The 8,809-nt window shown below is 40.0% G+C and overlaps 1 pseudogene; it reads right to left on the bottom strand.

Annotated features, from left to right (window-relative positions):
• Positions 1-3,793: 3,793 nt before the first annotated feature.
• On the bottom strand, positions 3,794-4,359 carry LOC123618159 (olfactory receptor 13A1-like; annotated as a pseudogene).
• Positions 4,360-8,809: the final 4,450 nt, after the last annotated feature.

Here is an 8,809-nt window from a genome sequence, read left to right as displayed (position 1 = left end):
TAATCCCTTATTGGTCATATAATTTGCAAATATTTTCTCTGATTCTGTAGACTGTCTTTTGTTTTATTGACAGTTTCCTTTGCTATGCAAAAGCTTTTAAGTTTAATTAGGTCCCATTTGTTAATTTTTGCTTTTTCCTTAATTTTAGGAGGTAGATCCAAAAATATGTTGCTATGATTTATGTCAGAAGATGTTTTTTCTATGTTTTCCCCTAGGAGTTTTATAGTACCCAGTCTTATATTTAGGTCTTTAATCCACTTTGAGTTTATTTTTGTATATGGTGTTAGAGAATGTTCTAATTTCAGCCTTTTATATGTAGTTGTCCAATTTTCCCAAAAACACTTGTTGAAGAGTCTGTCTTTTCTCCATTGAATATTCTTGTCTTCTTTGTTGTAGATTAACTGACAATAAATGTGTGAATATGTTTCTGGGCTATTATGTTCCATTTATTTGTGTGTCTGTTTTTGTCCCAGTACCATACTATTTTGATTACTATATCTTGTAATATAGTCTGAAGCCAGGAAGCATAATTCCTCTCTCTGTTCTTCTTTCTCAAGATTGTTTAGGCTATTTGGCATCTTCTGTGATTCCATAATTTTTTTTAATTATTTGTTCTAGTTCTGTGAAAAATGACATTGGTATTTTGATAGAGATTGCACTGAATCTATGTATTGCCTTGGGTAATATGGCCAATTTAACAGTATCAGTTCTTCCAATCCAAGAACACAGTATATCTTTACATTTGTTTGTATCATCTTCAATTGCTCTCATCAGTGTCTTATATATAGTTTTCAGAGTATAGTTCTTATGCCCCTTTAGGTAGATTTATTCCTGGGCATTTTATTATTTTTGATGTGATGGAAAGTGAGATTATTTCCTTAATTTTTCTTTCTCATATTTTGTTTCAGTATATAGAAATGCAACAGATTTCTGTATATTAGTTTTGTAACCTGAAACCTTACAGAATTCATTGATGTGCTCTAGTAGTTTCCTGTTGGTGTCTTTAGGATTTTCTATCTGCAAACAGTGACAGTTTTACTTCTTCCTTTCCATTTGGACTCCTTTTATTTCTTTTTCTTACCTGATTGCTGTGGCTAGAACTTCTAAAACTATACTGAATAAAAGCAGCAAGAGTGGGCATCTTTGTCTTATTATCTGCTGCCACTGGACCCAAACTCTGCTGCAAAGTTAAAGAAGCAGCATTAAAGTGATGCTAACAGAAGCAGAAGGCAAATGGGATGGAACTAGTCCCTGTTCCCTCTTCCAGTCTTTAAGTCTCCTTCTAGGAGCCCCTCTGGGAAAAGACTAATAGGAGTCAAGCTGAAAAACTGAAATATGGTTTGCAGAGCCTCAGGCTAGTCTAGACCTAGATTTGAAGCTGAGACAATAGGTTAATAATAATCCAGTTGCTTATAAAGGAATTGAAGACCCCTCCCCATCTAGACTAGCTCAGGTAGCTACCTGGCCACAGAGGGAAGCAGGAGAGTGTAGTATAGCCCCTGGCATGCAGATCCACACAACAGTTATGTTGGGCAGCTTAATTAGCATCTCAAGGAATCTGAATGGTGATTGGATTATAATTTAGGCTCTGAGTTTTTCCACTCTATATATAGGAAACATGGGGGACAGTTCTGTCTTAGAAAGCTACCTAATCACAACTGTTGTGATTTTATATAATTTAATGAAATTATAATTCATTGAAATTTAGAAAAATGAGGCATTCTAAAAGTGCTAATTCTTCTGATTAGTCTACCATATTCTGAGAACAAGCATTTCAGAAGGAAAGGCAGCACATGGGAGCACACAAAGGCAGATCAACTCAGTTTCATACTACCAACAGTTTCAGATGCAGATGTGTGGGCAAATCCAGCATACCAAGGCATGAGGCTTGCTTATCCAAAAAAGGGAAGAAAGCAAGATTGAATCATGACTTAGTTCTTGAATGTGACATTGAGCCAGTGTAAAGAAATGATGTCCTCAAGAGCCCGTACCCCATCCTCAGGGTTTGCTTTTCTGGAGAATGTCAGGAGCACTCTAGCTGGCCTACCAAGATAGTAGAACCCAGCTGTAGTGCCTGGCTAATGGGTAGAACTCTGCTCTGAGGAGGGTACTGGGCTCACCCCAGCTGGTGGTGGCAGACTCAGACTTGGCCACACCTCTGGGTTACATCTCCTCCCAGGAGGAGTGGGCCAAATGCCTCTTGTCTCCCTTTGATGAAAGTAACACTTCCAGGCTCCTTTTCCAAGAGAAAGGGCATTCTTAGAGTAAATTTAAAAGATGAAATAAGAATCTGCTCCATGCAAGGGAAATAAAATATGATAGGACTTCTCCAGTCTTAAAGAGGTGCTCTTTCTCTGTAACAAATTCCTGCACCTGTTGGACAGAGCCCCAAGAAATCCACATCTAGGAAGTTGGTTCAGGACTGCTGTCTCTGTTCATTAAGTGGCAGATGCCATTACACCAGTTCAGTAGATCTGACAAAAGTTAGTAGGATCTAAATCTTGTGTCCTCTGCTGAGGCTTGTGTAACATTTTTCAAAAACTTTCAAAAAGATGAGTCTTCCAGGCCCATTTGCCATGCTGGTTGGGAGCTTCAGCAAGCTTGCTGCTTATTAACAAAGTCCCTTGTTGTCATAACCACGGACAGTACCAGAAGCTGGAGTCCACGTCAGGCTAGAATATACTTTGTTAAGAGCTCATGCTCTGAATTCAGAGCTGCCTTTCAAATCCTACCACCCTTAACCACTCATTGCATGACTTAGCCACATTACCTAGCCTCTTACAGCATTGCTGGAAAACTAGAGACAAATTGTGGCAGCACTGAGTCCCAGCCCGGAAATACAGAAGCTGTCATGTTAGCTGGAGGCTGTAGTCAGAGTGGCAGAAGTGGCATAACAACAACACAAATCCTTCCAAAATGTGAGAGTGGGCATCTCTGGTTGGCTGTGGTTTAGTGGTTCTCAGCCAGGGATGATTCTGCTCCCTCCTCACTTCACCCCCACCAGGGAGATTTGGCAACATCTGAAGACATTCTTGGTTGTCACAGCTGGGGTGGTCCTACTGGCTTCTAGTTAGTAGAGGCCAAGAATGTTGCTAAATATCCTACAATGCACAAGTCAACCACCACAACAGTGATCCAGCCCAAATGTCAGTAGTGTTGAGGTTGACAAACCCTGGTGTAGTTGCACCCAAGGAACTATTTCTAAACTGAAGAAGAGTGAAAGCCAATACAGAACAGAAGCATGCAAGTGCCATACTGCCCGGGGCCAAAGGACAGGAATGTGGCTAAGTCTGCAATTCATGAAGCAGCCTCCACAGAGAGGGAGCTGGATGTACCACAGGCCTGTATCTTATCTCCATCAGTCAGACCCTTCATCATGTGCTTGCTGGTGTTGGCAGACCAGTCTGGTTTCTTCCACTTGCAGGAGCTCTGCTTGAGTCAGGGGGAACAAGAAGGTGAGGACTATGTGTGGGGAATCATTCAAGGGAAGGATGGCCTTTCCTTGACTGATACATATTATCAAAGACACAAAGCAGAGATATGGGAGAAGTGAAAGTTCTGTCAGCTCTCTCTGTGGTTCTTCAAATAATTGATAGTGTCAACTCATTGTCATCCAGTCATAGAAAGTGCTGCCTGCTGGATGCCTGTGGGATCACGAGTTTGCCTGCATCAAATCACAAGGACTATTATGGGTAACATTATGGGGAAGCATGAGCTGCTTCTCTGTCTCAGCCAAGGAAGACAAGTTGGTGCCAGTTCACAAAAAAAAAAAATCCACAAAAATAACAAAGTCTCAGTTGCCACAGAAACTCAAGCACAGCATCAGTCCAGTGTGGGTGGCCATGTTGAAGGCACAGAACACCCAAACTACTGTAGTCAGCAGACTGCAGAACAGCTTGCTCATCATGATACTGTAGTGCAGGGGGTGGCAGATGGCTGCATACAAGTCACAGTCATGACTGTAAGGAAGAGCAGCTCAGAGGATGCAGCCCAGGTGAGGAAAAAATCTAGGCCATGCAGCCCCCGTAGGAGAGGGAGCTCTCCTCTGATACTAGACACTCCAGTGCTTTGGGCATGTTGGAAGAGGTGCAGATAATGTCAATAGCAGTCAAGTTGAAGAGGAAAAAGTGCATAGGGGTGTGGAGCCCGGAGTTGAAGGTGATGGCCAAAATGATGAGGAGGATACCCTTGAGTGCCACAGAGTAGAAGGGGAAGAAACAACTAAACAAAAGCACACAGTATTCTGGATGCTCCTATAAGCCCTGCAGGATAAGCTCTGTTACCAGAGTCTTGTTACTCATGGTCCTCAGGCTGAGGGGTTTCTGGGACTATCAGGTGAACCTCCACCCACAGCTCCATGTGATTTTGGGATTAGAGAGAGAAACAAGAGGTATCCTAAGAAAGGCTGCTACCATGTTTCATTCATACTTGAAATCATGGCACATGCAATATTATATTCATAAACTTATTAATTAAGATTTAAACTTATTAATTAAGATAAACACACAAATATGAAAATAGGCAAAGGGTATGAACATTCAATTCATTAAAAGTAGATATAAAGGGCCAATTAATCTCATGAAGCATCATTCAACCTCAAAGAGGCAAGTTTAATCAATGATCCACCCTTTATCAGCTGTGATTTGGCAAAGTTAGAAAAGCATGATATTGACTACATTCACATGGGTGCCAAAATGTGAGCCTTTTATAATTCCTACTCCATTTGAGCCAGAACTTTCATTTCCAGGAACTTATCCTAAGGAAATAATTAAGAGCATCTTCAAGTTGTCATCACAGCATTACTTAGAATAGTGAAAATTTAAAAGAACCCATACTCTTAAAGGTGACTAGATATGATATGTAATATAACGTACTTCTGTGTACTTATCAAAATGATGGCTTAGAAGTTTTTTACCAATACTCATGAAAATGAATGAAACAGTTTCAAAAGTAGTATATACAACAGGATCTCATTTTTAGTTTTGTTTTTTTTTTAAGCATATTTGTATACGTACCTTTAGGAAAAACAACTGGTGAGTGAGAGACTAGACTTTGAGGAGTGGGGATAGATTATAGTTTATTTCATTTCCTTGTTTTTCATGCTCAATATTTTCTAGTTTTTCCATTGAATAACCTTTCAAAAGCAGATCTATCATGTAATACTCCTTCCAACAATTCTTCTGGAGCCCCCATGGCTAATAGAGCAAGTGATCCCACCTGCTGCCCCTGGATCTACTTCCTCTTCAGCCAGTGTCTCCCTACTCATCTTACTCCTCAAAGCCAAGGTCCAGCCGAACCCAAATCTGGTCTTGCCAATGCAGAAGCCATGCAAGGCTTTTGTGGATCCTTCTTGTAGCCCACTCAGTCAGGAATGGCCTCCTTCTCATGAACCAGGTTATCAGCTTCTCCCCCCACCACCCTTTTCTAATATCCCTTCCCTAGAGAGAAAGGATGACCCTCTCCTTTGTGCCTCTTCAGGTTTCTGTGCTATCCGCTATCCTAGAACCAATTACAAGTCACTTCATATTCATGGTACCTAACTATTTCCCCTAAAGTGGGTCTATTTGCCTCATTTCTCTCTGGGCAGCTCTTTTTGGTACCCAGCCCTTTGTCTGGCATGCAACAGGTGAACCCTTAAACATGTTTGTTGAAATAACACACAAAAAAATCATCTAATACTTATAAAAGCAGAGTGTTTTCTAGTCTCAAGACAGTGTAAATTCTGTACGGTCTGAGGAAAAATTAGCATGGTACGACATTTGCTTTTTCCTTCTTTTCAACTCTTCATTCACTAAAATAGTTAAGGAGGATGCTGCCTTTTAATGTAGAGCTCTGTTGTTTTTTTTTTTTTTTTGTCAAACTTCAATGAATGTAATTACTAGTGAAGCATTAAAAGATTTAGACAAAATGACTAAACATCACCTAGAATTGGGTAATGTCACCATTTTGTAAGGTGAAAATTGTTCTTCACACAGAAGAGCATAAAATGCCTCTATTCAGAGCAATAGGCTGTGGTAGCATGGTGTCTGTTTAAAATGGATACAAATTATGGAGCCCAACCTGTATCTTCTCAGCAGCAAGGTGTCAGGTCAGCCAATTAGTTTGATGGATATAATAAATAAAATTTGCTGCAGCTTATTTCATTTTTGTTTGGAACAAAAGTAATGAATATTACTTTTGCCCAATTTGTGTTGGGGATCTGGAGACATTATTTGCTCCTCCATAACTTTATTTGCTCCTCACCAATCTGGTGAGTGGTTCCTGTTTAACTTCAGGGGCTCCTGTGCAGCTGAGAAGCTGAGGCAGGCTGAAAAGGAACAGAGTAGGGTTTACCTCCATTAATGTCTCCATGGAAGGTTTCTGCACCTCCTGCTAATGTCCTCCCTAGGACTCTGATCACCTGATGCCCCAAGTCATCACTCTGAGTCTACTGCACAGGGCAGCTTACAAACCTGAGACCTATAATGCTATGGCCATATCTAGGAGGAGAGAGACATCTGTCTCCAAACACTGAGCAGTAGTGTGCAGGTCTGTCATGGGCCATTACTGGAGCACCCAGAGAACCTACTATGAAGGAAACCTTTAACCTGGTCCTTCTCTTTACTCAGCTCCAGATTGAGAATTTTAAAAATTTAAATAAATGACAGTATAAGTGGAAGTTTTGAACAGGTGATGAGCACAAGGAAGTTTCAACAAACTGATTGACCTTCAAGTAACAAATTGCCCCTCAGATAATTACCCTCTCCCTGTAATTTCCAGGGCAGATGGACATCCTCCCCATCCAGTTGCTCAACAAGGAGATCAAAGAGTCAGGGTACCAAAACTTTCTCTGTATGAATGACTTTGAAACTTCTATTGGACCTCAGTCAGTCATTTCCTCTGAAAATAACACAAACCTTTTTCTCCTGAGGTTCAGAGGACATTGGCTTTAATCCTCATTGAGTATCACAAGATTATTACAAAGATGTGAAAGAAAAAACAAATATTTCAGTTGCCAATTGCCAAATTTTAACACACACTACATTCAGACAGTATGACACCCCACATGCTGATAGAACATTTAATTAGTGGTCATTTTCCACATTTACCAGACCATTTGGCACTCAATTTTCAGAGGAAATAAAAGTGCATCTCAGATGACTTAATCACTTTAAAGAAACACCTTGCAGTGTCCTCAAAATCCCTGAAATTAAAAAGTCCATTTCATGGAGGTGGCACACAAAATAGATTATATTTTCTGTGGAAGACAATTCACTTCAGTGAATTTTTGTCTTAGTTTTAATTTATTATACTTAATTTCACAAATGGAGAGTTATTGCTGTTTTAAGATATTTAATTAATAATGGATAAGTTGGCTATCTTCCATTACTTTCATCTCTGAAGGGGTTTGAAGATTTTCATAGACACCATATAATTAATCTAATGTCTTTCTATTATATGTGAATTTAAATATTCCTATTAGAAACACATTTTTAGAGCAGAAAACTAAAAATCACAAAATGACAAAATCTCATATGTTCAGGTTTAAATCTGAATGATAGTTTGAAGATGACCCAGTTCAACTGATTTATTGTGACATCACAAGGGCATCTAAGCAACTTACCCTAGTCATACAGAGTACTAGTGACAAAGCTAACATCTAGTCCAGGGTTTTGGAATTCCAGTCTAGAATTCCAGCTGTGTGATTTGTTAGTTGCCCCACTGAATCTGACCTTGTCAAATATCAAAAAAAAGTCAAGAGAAAGAAAAATCAACCAAGCATTTATATGATAATTTACTATGACTGAAGTATGAAATGCAAACCCTAAACTCTCAGCCAGCTTTGGCATCTTGTTTGCTTCATTAGCTCATTGACTGATTAAACAGTAATAATACACAGTGAGAAATTCACAAATGTTACAGACCTTGAGTCAGCTAAACAAAAAACATCAGGTTTTTTATACAGTTAATGATCAAAGTTAAGCAGGCTTACAGTTATGTGTAGATTGAACCATCTTCAGGTACTGTTAATAACCTTGAAACAATTATTTCACCTTTGTGGATTTTATGCATAGCCACCCATTCTCTGTCAATCACAACTGAGGCTGGAAACATGGTGACATTGAGGCTGCATGCAATCTAAGACAAGACCAATCTAGACAGGATGAAAGATTTTTTTTTCCTATTTAAACTGATCTTGACAAGATATTGTGACTCATTAGCAAAGCTTGTCATGGCCTGTGGGAGAAATTTGGGAGAGATGTTCACAGCTATTGCTCTAAGTGGACCATGAAGAAGCAACTAAATTATCTCTTTGCTGGGTACTTGGCTGTCATTGGTGTCCTTGCAAAGGCCAATTCAGACTTTTGATCCAAATATACATAAAGGGGTGTAAGCCTGAGTGGAGGGAAGGACCAAACTCTCTCCCAGTTCACAGGACCTGGGGTAGAGCAGACCCAGGTTCAGATGTTCAGAATAATGTGTCCACAAATATGGACTGGAGAGAAGATGCTGGTAGGCAGCTGGCATTTCTAGACTGACTCCTTGGGAGAGTAGAAGCATGGAGAAAACATCCCAGTGCTCCCTTGCATGAAATATCCCTACCAGTAGAGCTGGCCCCCTCACTATCCCTCATTCACACCTTAGTTCCCTCACCAAGTTTTCTTCTCTTCCCCTTTCCCCATCCAAATTCCACCCAGATCTAACTCCACCTCCTCTACCAAGCCCTCTCTGACTCCCAAAAAGGAAATAATCACTCTCTGCTAAATCTCTGTCACATTCAGAGGTTCCCCCACCATGCTTTTGTGGTAAAAACATGGGCTATAGAGTT

This window comes from Camelus bactrianus, chromosome 11 (assembly GCF_048773025.1).
Source record: "Camelus bactrianus isolate YW-2024 breed Bactrian camel chromosome 11, ASM4877302v1, whole genome shotgun sequence".
Taxonomy (NCBI): Eukaryota; Metazoa; Chordata; class Mammalia; order Artiodactyla; family Camelidae; genus Camelus; species Camelus bactrianus.
Note: the sequence above shows the minus strand (reverse complement) of the source record. Positions and strands in the feature narration are given on the sequence as shown.